The sequence below is a fragment of the Artemia sp. Qi Xiang Cuo genome, chromosome 1 (genome assembly GCF_049724085.1).
Source record: "Artemia sp. Qi Xiang Cuo chromosome 1, ASM4972408v1, whole genome shotgun sequence".
NCBI lineage: Eukaryota > Metazoa > Arthropoda > Branchiopoda > Anostraca > Artemiidae > Artemia > Artemia sp. Qi Xiang Cuo.
The window spans coordinates 57,336,666-57,353,037 of NC_142794.1; the positions used below are offsets into that span (position 1 = coordinate 57,336,666).

Below are 16,372 nucleotides of genomic sequence, written 5' to 3' on the forward strand. Positions count from 1 at the left end.
GCGTGTGTAGCTGTGTTAGCCTTAAGCAGTCTGACACTGCAGTAAGTTGGTAGTAGTAGTAGTAGTATTGCTAGTAGTATACATTCCTTAATAATAAAAGAGGAGCATAATATTTCAGTTATGTGTTTATTGTATGAATCACACAACGACTTAAATGACATAAACTACTTTTCCGTTTACTAGTATGAATTTAGTCATATTATTCACTCATATGAAACTTTTCACATAATTTTTCCCATCAAACATACGCTAATATGAAATTAATACTGAATTTACGAAACTTGCAAATGGGCTATTTGCCGAAGATATTTGAGCTTGTCAGTTTCAGTAGAATATCCCTGAACTTTCAGCAATAACTCTGTATTTGCCTCAAATACCTTCTATGCCGTTTGCGCTTGAATAGCCAATAATCTTTGAATGCCGATGTCACTTTGTATTCCTTCAAATAATTTCCAAACACCTGGGTGATTGCAAGAGAACATAGCGTTTAAAGCATTATGAAAGCCTTCTGTAGCATTGGTTGTTTTTGGTTCACAAACTAGTGCATCGTTTGGATGATTCCAAAGCTCAGATGGGAATCTAGGTCTTTTCCTACGGCCATGTATCTGACTCCCCTTATGTATGTTTCCTCAAAATAAGACAGTAGCTCTTTGCAGTCATCACTATCCGGAAACTGTCCATATAATAACTCAAATATGTTTACTATCTCATCAGTTGGAACGGATACCATAGCACACAAACTTTTCACAAGCATGTTAAAGTGGACATTAGTTTCATATTAATTTTTTGAACCTGTGGCATAAAATTTTGTTTGTATGCTCTGGCAAAAATGGAAAAAGCATCCAGATATTTGAGCGTTTGGAAAGCCTTGCGTAAGTGCATTAGTTGCTGCTGCCTCAAAGTCCACCAATATTTTACTCGGATTGGCTAGAAGAGCTACTTGCTTTAAATAGTCGACCATCCTTCTGTAGGTTTCTTGTGTCTTGTTAGTTAGAAGGAAATATAGACAAGGGGGGGGGCAAGCATCTCCTTTTTTTCCATGTATAGTGTAAAGTTGGAAGAATGCACGTGGTACGCACTTAAAGGTTCCGTCACAGAGTATTAATTCCAATTTTTCAAGAAGTTTCGCCATATTTTTGTTTCCCAGAACCAAAATTCTTTAGTCATCATATTCTCCTGAGTTAATGAGAACTAAATCCTTATATTCTTGGGGAATCGAAAAAGCGCACGACAGTGGCTCTTTGCTCAAATGTTTTGTTCCGCCTCTCCCTGCGAATAGTTGATTAAATTGAGTTTTTTTTTTTGGTAGTCTGGAGATTACAGCTTCATTTAAACTTCTCAAGTGTACACCAAGGACATTTCTAGTAGAAACACTTGTTGCTGCGGCTGCACCTTTAATTTCAGCTACTACCTGATTCCTTTGTATGTTTAAAGGATCACCAGAGTGTAAGTGGTCACGTGGTTGCGTCACAATTTGTTCATTTCTTGTTATTAAATAAAAGAAAACAAGTTTTTTTTTAAATGAAAGTAAGGAACGACGTTAAAACTTAAAACGAACAGAAATTATTCCTTATATAAAAGGGGCTGTCCCCTCCTTAACGCCTCGCTCTATACGCTAAAGTTTTTTATTGTTTAAAAAAATAGAGCTGTGAGAAAGTCGAACTTTAGCGTAAAGAGCGAGGCGTCCTTATAAGGACGCCTCCTTATAAGGAGGGGACAGCCCCTTTCATATAAGGAATAATTTCTGTTCGTTTTAAGTTTTAACGTCGTTCCTTACTTTCAGTTCAAAAAACTTTTTTTTTATTTAATTTTTGAACGTTTTTGAATAAATGCAGGTTTTGATCTTGGCTCACCATACATGAATAATTAAAACAAAATTTGCATATTAATTTTTTTTTATTTGGTTAAATGGCTTTCTCGAAACTTGTTTAATTTTATTTACGAACGTTTTTATTAGTAATAAATATACGTAACTTACGAATTAACTTACGTAACGAACTTCTATATTCATATATTTTTATATATACGTATATTAGGGGGTTCGCTCCCTAATCAATACCTTGCTCTTTAAGCTAAAGTTCGAATTGTGTTCCAATTCTTTAAAAATGACACCTTAATCACAAAGGCCGTTAATTAGAATATATAGCTCTTATGAAAGTACTAAAAAATCTTTGGCTTAAAGAGCGAGGTATTGACTAGGGGGTGAACACAGTCATATATGTAATATTTTCTGTTCGTTTAAAGTTTTGATGTTGCTGCTCTTGCAGCTGAAAAACTGTTTTTTTTTCATATTTAATTTCTGATCTTTTTTTAAATAATGCTTGGAAGTCCGGCGTCCCCTTCATAGCAATGTCCCTTCCCCCATGAAAACTTCCTTCATGGAAATATCCTCCCAAATACCCCCCCCCCCCAACTACCAGAAAAAATCTCCCCTGAAAACGTCTGTATACTTCCCAATAACCAATACTATATGTTAACATTGGGTAAAGTTCATAACTTTCAGCCCCCCCCCCCGGGAACTTCGGGGTATTAAGTCATCCTAAAACACATACTTATAATATTTTCAAACATGCTGAACAAAATGGTTATCTAAAAATTTTGATCGGGTGAGTTTGGGAAAAAATGAGCGTGGGAGGGGGCTTAGTTGCCCTCCATTTTTTGGTCACTTAAAAAGGGCACTAAAACTTTTAATTTCCATTCCAATGATCCCTCCCACGATATTCTAAGACCACTGGGTCGATACGATCACCCCTGGGAAAAAAAACCCACAAATAAACACGCACCCGTGATCTTTCTTCTGGCAAAAAATGCAAAATTCCACATTTTCGTAGATAGGAGCTTGAAACCTCTACAGTAGGGTTAAGGTTATATAACTTTTAGGGGGTCTTTCCCCTTTTTTTTGAAAATCAGCCAAATCTTCTCAGGCGCGTTACTTTTGATGGGAGGACTAAACTTGATGAAACTTACGTATTTGAAATCAGCATTAAAATCTCATTCTTTTGATGTATCTATTTGTATCAAAATACCGTTTTCTAGAGTTTCGGTTACCATTGAGCCGGGTCGCTCCTTACTTACAGTTCGTTACCACGAACTGTTTGACAGTAGCTGAACATTTAAATATAATATACTTGCGACATCTTGAAAAGATGGAGCCATTCTTAAAGTTTTTATGGAAAATGTACTAATGTCTATTCAAGGTTAGAACATTTCCACCACGTTGAGATTTAGTAATAGCAAATTCAGACATCAGAATGACAAAGACAGTAAGACGCAGACACACCTAAATGCTTTTACACAACTTCAAAAGTCAAACTGAAAGAGCTCTGAGAACCGGTTGTAATCCAAGTCATAATAAAAAGTTCATAGTTTTCAATAAAACCAAAATAAACCCTTTATCGGGCCATGCTTTTGGCAATAGGCCCAATCCTGAAAGTTTCATTCAATCTAGAGGATTTAGGGGTTACACTGATGAGTAACACAAGTTAGAAACCGTAAATGAAGCGAGAAGTAGATTTTTAGCTTAAACTTATTTTTAGGGCTTGACTTACGTTCAGGGTTTGATTTAAATGAGGGCTGAATTAAAGGAGGCTTTAGTTAAATGGGGATTTGTAAGAACGGGGGTTTAGCATACAGCTCTATAGCCCCCTTTTTTTGTTTTCCCCGGATCCCCCATGTTTTCTAATACCATTTTTTTTAACTTCTGTTCTTTTTGGGTTTCTTTTTTTTGTAGTAATTTCTTATCATTTTGGGTTTGAATTATTATAGGATTTTATTTATGCTAGTCTTTGGTTTAATATGGCTCTTTATTTTTATTTGGATAATTGTTTTTCAAAAGAATCTTTTTAATTAATTTAAAGAAAGCGCAGCAAAGAGTGATTTTTTTGTTATCTAAATTCTCAAAGTTCCGATATTTTCAGCACAGATTTTTATTGCTCATCGTTGGGGAAAGGCCTGATTAATTTACGCAAAAAAAAATCAAACCAAAAGTTTCCAAACATAAAGAGAAAGTAGCTTTCGTGGTGGCTCCACCGAAGCCGGTAATTAACCTTTTCAGAGGCAACGCTGTAGCGTTGCCTATAGTAAAGGCCATACGGCTCCAATGTTTTATTATTTATTTATTATTATTATTTTTTTCCCAGAGGCACTTCATATGGAAGGGGTCGTCGTAGAAACTTCAAAGGGGGCTCATTCGATTGGAAATTGAGAGTTCTAGTGCCCTTTTTAATAGTCAAAACAGTTTGGCGGGCAACTACCCCCCCCCCCCCCCACGCCCATCAATTCCCCAAACACCTCCACTCAAAATTTTGAGGTAGCCATTTTGTTCAGCGTAGTTGATTTCCAGATAGAAAATATATTTAGAGGAGAACACTCCCCCAAAACCAGGGCAAGGGTTTTAAGTTATGCCCTGGGGGCATATAAGGTTTTTACAGAAGGCGTTGTCGTAGAAACTTCAAAACAGGCTCATTCGATTGGAAATTCAAAGGGCTAGTGCCCTTTTCAATAGTCGAAATTGATTGGAGGACAAATAGCCCCCCCATGCCCATCATTTCCCCAAACACATCCAATCAAAATATTGAGATAGCCATTTTGCTCAGCGTAGTTGATTTCCAGATAGGAAATAGGTTTTTGAGGAGGACAATCCCCCACAAACCTCAGGACAAGGGTTGTAAGTTATGCCCTGGGGGCATATAAGGTTTTTATAGAAGGCGTTGTCGTGGAAACTTCAAAAAAGCCTCATTCGATTAGAAATTCAAAAAGCTAGTGCCCTTTTTAATAGTCGAAATTGATTGGAGGGCAACTAGCCTCCCCCACGCCCATCATTCCCCCAAACACATCCAATCAAAATTTTGAGATATCCATTTTGTTCAGCGTAGTTAATTTCCACATAGAAAATATTTTTTTGAGGAGGATACTCCCCCACAACCCTCAGGGCAAGGGTTTTAAATTATAACCTGGGGGCATATAAGGTTTTTATAGAAGCCGTTGTTGTAGAAACTTCAAAAAAGGCTCATTCGATTGGAAATTCAAAGGGCTAGTGCCCATTTTAATAGTCAAAAGTGATTGAAGGGCAACTAGCCCCCTCCCCCCCCCACACCCATCATTCCCCCAAACACATCCAATCAAAATTTTGAGATAGCCATTTTGTTCAGCATAATTGATTTTCAGATAGAAAATATGTTTTTGAAGATGACACTCTCCCACAACCCTCAAGGCAAGGGTTTAAAGTTATACCCTGGGGACATATAAGATTTTTATAGAAGGCGGTGTCATAGAAACTTCAAAAAAGGCTCATTCGATTGGAAATTCAAACGGCTAGTGCCCTTTTCAATAGCCGAAAGTGATTTGAGGGTAACTAAGCCCCCTCTCACGCCCAACTTTTCCCCAAACACACCCAATCAAAATTTTGAGACAGCCATTTAATTAAACGTAGTTTTAAGTTCTGGAAAGTAGATCTTTGAGGATGACAACTCTCCCACGGCCCTTAGGGCAAGGGTTGTAATTTAAGGATTCTCCGAATCCTTCATATTATTTCTTATGAAAGGGATACTCGTATAAACTTTAGCGAGGACTCATTTGATTGGAAATTGAATGTTCTTGTTCACTTTTTAAGAGTCAAAATAGATTGGAGGGCAACTAGCCCTCCCCCTACTCCACGCCCTAAATGCATTAGATAAAAATTTTGAGGTACACATTTTGTTAAAATAGTTCAAATTTCTGATTATTATTTTTTTTCCCCAGAGGCACTTCATATGGAAGGGTCGTCGCAGAAACTTCAAAGGGGGCTCATTCGAATGGAAATCGAGAGTTCTAGTGCCCTTTTTAAGGGTCAAAAGTAATTGAAGGACAACTAGCCCTTCCCCCCCAACGCCCGTCATTCCCCTAAACACCTCCAATTAAAATTTTGAGACAGCCATTTTGTTCGGCGTAGTTTATTTCCAGATGGAAAATACATTTTTGAGGAGGACTCTCCCCCTCACCCCTCAGGGCAAGGGTTTTAAGTTATGCCCTGGGGGCAAATAAGGTTTTTATAGAAGGCGTTGTTGTAGAAACTTCAAAACAGGCTCATTCCATTGGAAATTCAAAGGGCTAGTGCAATTTTTAATAGTCGAAATTGATTAGAGGGCAACTAGACCCCCCCACGCCCCTTATTCCCCAAAACACATACAATCAAAATTTTGAGATAGCCATTTTGTTCAGCGTAGTTAATTTCTACACAGAAAACATGTTTTTGAGGAGGACACTCCCCCAAAACTCTCAGGTCAAGGGTTTTTAAGTTATGCCCTGGGGGCATATAAGGTTTTTAAAGAAGGCGTTGTCGTAGAAACTTCAAAAAATACTCATTCAATTGGAAATTCAAAGGGCTAGTGCCCTTTTTAATAGTCGAAAGTGATTGAAGGGCAACTAGCCCCTTCCCCCCCCCCCACGCCCATCATTCCCCCAAACACATCCTATAAAAATTTTGAGATAGCCATTTTGTTCAGCGTAGTTGATTTACCCATAGAAAACATGTTTTTGAGGATGACACTCTCCCACAACCCTCAAGGCAAGGGTTTAAAGTTATACCCTGGGGGCATATAAGATTTTTTATAGAAGGCGGTATCATAGAAACTTCAAAAAAGGCTCATTCGATTGGAAATTCAAAGGGCTAGTGCCCTTTTCAATAGCCGAAAGTGATTTGAGGGTAACTAAGCCCCCTCTCACGCCCAACTTTTCCCCAAACACACCCAATCAAAATTTTGAGACAGCCATTTAATTAACCGTAGTTTTAAGTTCTGGAAAGTAGATCTTTGAGGATGACAACTCTCCCACGGCCCTTAGGGCAAGGGTTGTAATTTAAGGATTCTCCGAATCCTTCATATTATTTCTTATGGAAGGGATACTCGTATTAACTTTAGCGAGGACTCATTTGATTGGAAATTGAATGTTCTTGTTCACTTTTTAAGAGTCAAAATAGATTGGAGGGCAACTAGCCCTCCCCCTACTCCACGCCCTAAATGCATCAGATAAAAATTTTTAGATACACATTTTTTTTAAATAGTTCAAATTTCTGATTATTATTTTTTTTTTCCCAGAGGCACTTCATATGGAAGGGTCGTCGCAGAAACTTCAAAGGGGGCTCATTCGAATGGAAATCGAGAGTTCTAGTGCCCTTTTTAAGGGTCAAAAGTAATTGAAGGACAACTAGCCCTTCCCCCCCAACGCCCGTCATTCCCCTAAACACATCCAATTAAAATTTTGAGACAGCCATTTTGTTCAGCGTAGTTGATTTCCAGATAGAAAATAAATTTTTGAGGAGGACACTCCCCCACAACCCTCAGGGCAAGGGTTTTTAAGTTATGCCCTGGGGGCAAATAAGGTTTTTATAGAAGGCGTTGTTGTAGAAACTTCAAAACAGGCTCATTCCATTGGAAATTCAAAGGGCTAGTGCAATTTTTAATAGTCGAAAGTGATTGGAGGGCAACTAGCCCCCCCCCACGCCCATCATTTCCCCTAACACATCCAATCAAAATTTTGAGATAGCCATTTTGTTCAGCGTAGTTTATTTCCTGATAGAAAATATGTTTTTGAGGAGGACACTCCCCCACAACCCTCAAGGCAAGGGTCTTAAGTTATACCCTGGCATTGGCGTAGAAAGTTCAAAAAAGGTTCATTCGATTACAAATTCCAAGAGCTAGTGCCCTTTTAAATAGTCAAAAGTGATTTGAGGGCAACTAACCCCCCTCTCACGCCCACCTTTTCCCCAAAAACATCCAATCAAAATTTTGAGATTGCCATTTTATTAAACGTAATTTTAAGTTCTGGAAATTAGGTCTTTGAGGATGGCAACTCCCCCACAGCCCTCAGGGCAAGGGTTGTAAGTTATGCCTTGGCCATATAAGGTTTTTTATAGACAACGTTGCCGTAAAACCTTCAGAAAGGGTTCATTCGATTGGAAATTTAAATGGCTATTTCCCTTTTTAATTGTTGAAAGTGATTCTAAGGCAACTGACACTCCTTCTGATTCTAAGGCAAATGCCAACCATTTCCCCAAACACATCCAATCAAAATTTTGATGCAGCCATTTTGTTCAGCGTAGTTGAAAGTTCTGGAAATTATATGTTTGAGCAGGACTCTCCCCCAGTCTTCAGGGGCAAGGGTTATAAGTTATGCCCTGGGGGCATATATGGTACTTATTGAAGGGATGCTCGTATACACTTCAGAGAGTGCTCATTTGATTGGAAATTGAAAGTTCTAGTTCACTTTTTAAGCGTCAAAAGATATTGGAGGGTAACCAGCTCCCCCCCCCACCCTTTTTTCCCAAATGCATCCAATAAAAATTTTAAAGTAGCTATTTTGTTAAAAATAGTTCAAAGATCATATAGCAACAATTCCGGTGTCGACACAACCCACCAGGGCCCGGGGGCAGGCGTTGTAAGTTATGCCCTGGGGGCATGTATGGGTCTTATGGAAGAGATGTTCGTATTAACTTCAAAAAGGGATCATTTTATTATAAACTGAAAGTCTTTGTTAACTTATAAATATTAAAAAGTGATAGCAAGGTGCGTAGCCCCCCCCCCCCTTCACGTTCATTTTTACTCAAGCCTGTCCGATATGAAGTTTGAGATAGCTTTTTTTTAAATAGTTCAATTACCATATAAAGAAAACTCAGAGGTCAACACAGCCCCCCAGGGCCCGAGGGCAGGTGTTATAAGTTATGCCCTTGGGGAATATATGGTTCTTATTGAAGGGATGCTCGTAAAAAATTCAGAGATGGCTCATTTGGTTGGAAATTGAAAGTTCTAGTTAAGTTTTTTAGAGTCAAAAGAGACTGGAGGGCAACTAGCCCCCCCCCCCGCCACCCACGCCCCTTTTTCCCCAAATGCATCCAATAAAAATTTTGAGATAGCCATTAAGTTAAAAATTTCTCAAAAGTCAGATAACAAAAACTCAGGTGTCGTCAAAACCCCCCAGGGCCTGGGGGCAGGCGTTGTAAGTTATGCCCTGGGGCATATATTGTTCGCATGAAGGGATGCTCGTATAAACTTCAGAGAGAGCTCATTTGATTGTATATTGAAATTTCGAGCTCACTTTTTAATACTCAAAAGAGATCCGAGGGCAGCTAGCCCCCGCCCCCCCCCCACGCCTTCTTTTTCAAAATCCATCTGATGAAAAATTTGAGATAGACATCTTGTTAAAAATAGTTCAAAGTTCCGATAAGAAAAAATCCGGTGTCAATAGAACCCCTCAGGGCACAGGGGAAGGCGTTCTAAGTTATACTCTAAGGGCATGTATGGTTCTTATGAAAGGGATGCTCGTATAAACTTCATAGAGGGCTCATTTGATTGGAAATTGAAATTTCTAGTTCACTTTTTAAGAGTCAAGAGAGTCATACTAGCCCCCCTCCCAACGCTTTTTTCCCCAGACCTGTCCACTACAGATTTTGGGTCAGCCAGTGTTTTGGAAATTGTTCAAAAATTAGATAACAAAAACACCCCCCAGGGCACGGGGGATAGGCGTTGTAAGTGTTGTCCTGGAAGCGTATTTAGTTCTTATGAAAGGGATGCTCGTATAAACTTCAGAGGAGGCTCATTTGATTGGAAATTGAAAATTCTAGTTCAATTTTTAAGAGTCAAAATATATCCGAGGGCAAGTAGCCCTCGGACAGTCACTGTAAAAGTCTAAAACCTACTGCGTCATTGGCACTTTACTGAAAACTATATGCGTCTTGAACAGTCTTGGAAAGTATTAACAACATCAAATTCAACATTTGATGTATAATGATAATAATTTTTGAAAGACCCATCAATTCAAGAATTTATTTCGCTGTAATTGTATTTTTTTTCAATGCTGTAAGAACTGGAAAAGAAAGTGTTTGTAATATAATCCGTTTTCAGTTAAGCGCCAATGACGCAGTAGGCTTTTGGTTTATATTTACAAATACGAAAGGAGGCAGTATCCAATCACTTGTTTGTAGGGAAAGTATATTCGTCTTTAACAACTTTAAAAAGAGCTAATAAATTAAACTGAATATTTGATGCATAATGATATTAATTGCTGAAAGCTTATCAGTTCAAAATGTTACTATGTTTTTAATGTTTATTTTCAGAGATATGTACAAAAGAAAATAATTGTCACAAAATTGGCTTTCAGTGAAGCGCCAATGACGCCGTAGCTTTTTGACTTTTACAGTAAGTGAAGGAGGTCATTCCCAAATTCTTGTCTGTGGTTATTTTGTATTGTTTCAAGCTTAATTTGCATATTCAATTTAGGTTTCACTCGTTTTAAGATTTATTTATTAATTTACACTAATATCTATTGTATGTTTGTTTGCATTGATTGTTTATTTAATTTCTGTTTGTTTTATGTTTTATTTGTACTTCAATAGGAAAATATTGTTTTCGTCTTAAGCTTGATTTTCATATTCAATCGAAGCATTACTCTCTTTAAGATCTGTTTATTCATTTATGCTATTACTTGTTGCATGTTTTTGCTATGACTGCTGATTTAATTTCTGGTCATTTTGGTCTCCATTTATTCATTAATAGTAATTTCTGATCGTTTTTAGTTTGAATTTTAAAAGGTATATGTATCTGATGAGCTTAAGTTTAAAATGGCCTTTACTTTTAGTTTAAAAAATGATTTTTTCGGAAAGTTTTTTTTAATTAATATACATTCAAAGGACAAAAATTTAAACCGTTTTCCAGACGGGTGGTCGCATCGTTTTTCGTACCTTTGACGCATGCAAAATTACAAGAGATGACAAATGACTCCGAACAGCAAAAGAAAAGCCATTGAAAAAGAAACAGCAAAAATCACATTGAAAAGCAAACAAAAATTTTGCACAACAAAATGTGCGGTTAGAAGTAAAATCTCAATGGAATGAAGGAGCGTGTTAGTTTAGCGTGTTTAAGTCTGTGAAGGATAAATACGATGGAGGAATTGTTTTTTTTTAGTATCTACGAAAAGTGCAAAATCACACAAAAACAAATAACTCTGAACAGATGAAGAAAAAGGCCTGGAACAAGAAAGAGCAGAAATCTCATTGGATTGCAAACGAAAATGTGACTTATATTACAATAATTTTTAAAGACAGATAGCCTAAAGAATTTAAAGACCAAATTTACATCAAGCAGTAGCCCTGTTGTGGTAGAAGCTGATTAGAGATCAAAACAAAGTCAAACAAGTTTAGAATGTAGCTCTTAATGGGAATCTGTATTTTCTATAAACTGCAACAACTTCAGCAGCATTCTGGCTAAATTTTATTCCTGCAAACCATTTAGCGACATTACCAATCAATATTTACTAATCACTTTGATAGTCTAAAACACAGTTTTGACAAATGAAAAGCAAAATGCGTTTGATTGACTTTAGTACTGAGCCTTGGATATATAGTACAGCACACGACCAAGACATATTGAGGATCCGTGACTAGGTTTAGTTTTCAGTCTCACAGACGACACTGATTTCAAAAAGGTATACTCTTTCTGTCTAGTGTAGACTTGGCCTGAACTAATACGAATTCTTCAGACATATTTAAATTGATTCATTACTAGATGAGATTAATACATTTGTGATTCAAAAGCCAAAATCGAAACAATTAATTTAATAAGAGCCTTATAGCCTATAGTCCCCGTTAAACAAGGTCTGATGACCCACAACTGTAACTAGGAGTTTCGGAAATTCACCGCTATGTTATTTTTTTTTTAGAATTCATTTTTACTTTATTTGGACATTGTCTTCGATGATTTTTCGGGTTATGAGCTCGACGTTCAGTTTATTCAATGCATTTAAAATTACAACCGATAATTTCGTATTATTTGAACAGATAAGTGTCATTTAGAGCAAATTAAGACCTGATTCAGACAAGCCATTTCATTCTCGGTATATTCTTGCGACATTTCCTTGTAATTTTAAAAGACTCGATAAAATCATAGGCACATTTAAACAATATTCAAGCTGATTACACAAATAGATATTGCCCTTTAGACATCCATTAATACATTTATATGGAACAGAATTTATATTTAATAATATATTTATTTATAACTGACTGACATCGCGCATTGCCATTTGAACTTTCGTTAAATTTCGGTTGGCAGAGCCAGTTCCATAGGTTTGAATCGGATTACTGTCCGGTATTTTTGGTTTATCTAGATGAAGAGCCTACAAAATAAAACTTCACAGCCGGTAGTCATCTTTCTGTTATGTAAATGAATACATAATGACAACAAATATCTAATTATAAAAACTTGAGGCTCTTGAGCTTTATTAGTCAACTTTTTTCGCTAAATTTCAGCTAAACTAATGTAGCAGAGGGTAATCTTGACTGAATACATAGCCCTACTTACAATTAAACACCTTTGAACACGGTAGTAAACTGTCGTCATGACACACAGACTGTGACTTAACAATTTTCTGTAAGCCCGAACAAACAAGATTGTTAACTGAAGTAAACAAAATAGTTAACATATCCAAAAATTATAAACACTAATCTGTAAAAAAAAAAGTCTATTGGACAATAAAATGGGACACTTATACGTAAATCAAGACTTAAACAGCATTTCAAATTTCAGGAAAAGAGTAAAATTGCAATAAAAACAGTGAAATATTGAATCCGTCCACGGTTATTTCCTAAACACGGAAATATGAGTTTTCTTCTTATTCTTCGAACTTTTAAAATTTCTAGCTCAACATGTATCAACAATTATAGAAAAGAAATGTTCTGTTATCCCATGGCAGACAATCCATATTGTGAAATTTCCAAGGTTGAGCTTACCTTTTAATTTCTAATGAGTTAGTCTGCAGCAATGTTGCTAAATTCTAAAACTTAGACTTCGTTGTTTTTGCGGAGGTTCAGAATTTAGTTTTTTTGCACCAAGTCAGACAAGCTTTGATTTTGCATTGAGCCAGGCTTAGCTATTTTTTTGCAATGAGTCGGTCCATAGGGATGCTGCAAAATTTTACAGCTTGGACTTAGCACGATATGCACCGGTCCAGTCTGCAGTAGTTCTGGAAATTCCTTAAAAAACCTAAATCCCTTCTTCATCCCTCGCACAAAAATGCTTAAATCTGCAAGATGCTTAAACGGCACGTAATTTAAGCCAAGGAGAAGAAGGGCCCGGATTTTCAGAGGGTTAAGTAGGCTTTAAAGTCCGGTAATATTAGTATTAACATTACAAAATAACAAAGATTGATGTAGCTTCATAATAATTAGTTAAAACTTTCTGCAAGATCTCGGTGATAGACAGAAAATCAAATTGTTCTCGCCACCTCATAAGTCGATACATATTAGGTCTTAAGTTTTGAGGCAAGGCAAAGTAGCCCTAGCTTGTGTATTCTACATTTTTAGAAATATCAGCATAGGTTGAGATCGTTTAGCATAGGTTATGTTTTGAGGCGAAGTAACACACCTTAAACTTGTATTCAAGGTGTATTTCTACAAGTGTAAAGCTAGTTTGTCTTACCTGTTGGAGATAAAACCAGATTTCGACTTTTCAATTTGGGGGCGTACATGATGAGTCCTCTTTGATTTGGTGGTTCTTTTCGATTGACTGGATCCCTCAACTTTTGAATTTAGCAAAAAACAATCATTACACATTACGCATTCACTACTGGAAAGCAATTTCCCGCAATTTTCACAATGATAAAGTTCTTTTTCTGTAAAGAAAAGTGCATATTAAAGAACACTAAGGAAAATACCATTTATGACATGCAAACATTAAGCATACCAAAAATAGTCTAGACATTAAATTCTAGAAGTTCTGCAAAAACGTAATAAAATTGCACAGTTTGAATAAACATCTGAGAGAAAAATAAACTGTGCACTTGGTCCTCAGCTTACGAACTTAGTAAATTTGTATTTTCTTGTCACATAATTCTAAAACTTAATTTTTCTTTCTCTCCCTTTTTTGGTCTCAAAACTACCGGGTGGCCTCAAAAAATGCCGGAGCCCCGGCTTCGCCCGGACCAGGGCACTCGACACGCGGCATGCTTGTGCATCTTTAATTCTCTAACTACGCATTAGCTGAATCATCGCGTTATTCCTTGGTTTTAAGTCATGAGCTGTCAAATCAGCAATTTCAATTGAATTAAGAAATTCTTCATTCCTTCTTCCTGTTAATATTTCACAAAGTTATATATTTTATAGGATTTATAATCTGGATTTGCATGTTATTTGCCTGCATTCAATTTCTTCTTCCTGTTAAAACTTCGCTGAGTCATATACTTGGTTTGATCTGTATTCTCCTGAGATTCGTTGTGATTCCCACCGTTACTTCTCTTCTAACCTCAGATTTCACTTAAGATTCGATGCGAACACCGCTGTCACTTGTCTTCTAGCAGTAGATTTCGTTTCTCATTCACCATTACTTCAGACATTTTTTCCTATACTGATGCAATATAAGGTTCTTCATTAACATTCTAATAAACTCCAATGTCTATATTTATAGCCATTTCATATGTACCAAAAAACGTCTTTTCCAGCTTCTACGACAGACTGCTGGGCAAATTTTTCATTTGCAATTCAATATGATTCTCGCTGTCGTTTATTCCATGGCTCTTACTTTAGAATTTGCGATTCTCGCGTTCGCTTGTTTTTTCTTATCATATTTATATATTTGTGCTTTTTTTCGTTAAACATTACATTAAGCATTTTTGCATGCCCTTTACTTTAGCTGTATGGATAGGTCTTGTCACATTTGATGGCCCAGGCTGTTGGACAAAAATTTCTTCTTACTGTTCAAATGACGTATCATTTTCAACCGTTTTGATTTAAACCATGTCATGTTGTTTGTACTTTGTTTAAGGAAATAGTCCTCAAACTATAAATAGCCCCTTTGTAATATTACAACTTCGTTTTCTTAGTGTTTCAGTTACTGTTGGCCCGGCCTCTAAGTCTTTTGGCGCCAGATGTGATTTTACCAGCTTGCTTCAGACTTGTCTATATAATTACATCCTGTGTCAACTTCCTTAGAATTACCAACGTCGTTAGCTATTACTTTTCTTTCACTAAACATTATTATAAAGTTCAGCAGCATATGATGCAGTATCAGGTTCTTCGTTAACGTCCTTATAAGGTACAATATCTATATTTATAGCTATGTCATCGCATGAAGCGTTCATAAAATGATGAACGTTTTTATTTACTGCTTTTTATTAAATTTTACATTTGAATTTTGCCTCGGCTCGAATTTATAATTATTAAAACATATCGCAGAACCTTTTTTTTTTTTTTTTTTAACGGAAGATGACGCATTATAAGGTTCTTCATTAACCTCCTTATAAACTTCAATGTCTCTATTTACAGCTATTTCATTGCCTGGAGCTTCTATAAAATGTTAAACGTCTTTATTTACTTCTTTTTATTCGATTGGACCTTTAACTTGCCTCAGCTTGTCTTTTGTCATTATGAAATACATGTCGCCAAACCTTTATTTTTCTAACAGAGGCATGGCAAGCATTGATAATCTCATCCATGTCGAAATTCCAAGCGCAATCATGATCGCTATAATCTTCAAATACGATAATCAAAGGTTCTAAGAATGGAACCCCAGTAACAACTCCTTCAGAAGTTTGTTCAAACGACACATCATTTTCAACAAGTATTTTCGATCTTCAGTTTTCTTATTATTGTTTAGAACACTGTCCATAAAAAGACTGATGAATTATTCAAGACACCGACGAGTTTTATAAAATGTGTGATCATTGAAATATTATGATGTGACTTTTAATACTACGTCCTTTATGGCGGTGACATATATGCTGCCTTTTATATTAGTGCATGACGTCATTACAATACTGCGACACATTTCACTGTTGTTCTTTAAATACGTATATGCATGGGACATCATTTGAATGAAAAGTGTTTCTAAAATTAAGGCTCTAAAAATTTTTTTCTCAAACTCGTGACCTATCTAGATCGCATATATACTATGTCTTTAAACGAGCAATAATTGTGCATTTATGTATGTATGTCTGTATTTTTTTCAAAAACGGCTCCATGTTTTTGGGGAAAATTGGCATCCTGGGGTTTTCAGGCCTTAAAAAACGATTTATATAGGTCAGAAGTTTGAAAGAAATCGTTAAAAGCCTTAATTTTGGAAATAAAAAGGTCCATGTGAGTGAAGATAAGTCACTTTTATGAACACATTCGCAAAGCATACTTACTTCATACATGCTTCAGTAGTGGTTGTATCGTTTTCAGTGTCTATAATGCACAAAATACCAACTGTAAATAGTGTATTCACAAAAGGGGTTTAAGGTAGTTTCATAAAGCATAAAGGACAAATAAACAACCTAGATAATAAAATGTGACAAGACCAATCTGAGCAGCCCCTTAAGGTAAAGGGGATTGAAAAATGCCTAAAGTAATGGTAAATGAAAATCAAGAACA

The 16,372-nt window shown here is 36.4% G+C and overlaps 1 long non-coding RNA gene across 1 annotated transcript in view; it reads right to left on the reverse strand.

Moving 5' to 3' along the window:
• LOC148956513 (uncharacterized) overlaps positions 1 to 16,372 on the reverse strand; it is a 45,048-nt gene that overhangs the window by 16,627 nt on the left and 12,049 nt on the right. Inside the window, exon 2 of the long non-coding RNA XR_016142351.1 lies at positions 13,446 to 13,638. This is a non-coding gene — a long non-coding RNA (uncharacterized LOC148956513). The remainder of the gene's footprint in view (positions 1 to 13,445; positions 13,639 to 16,372) is intronic.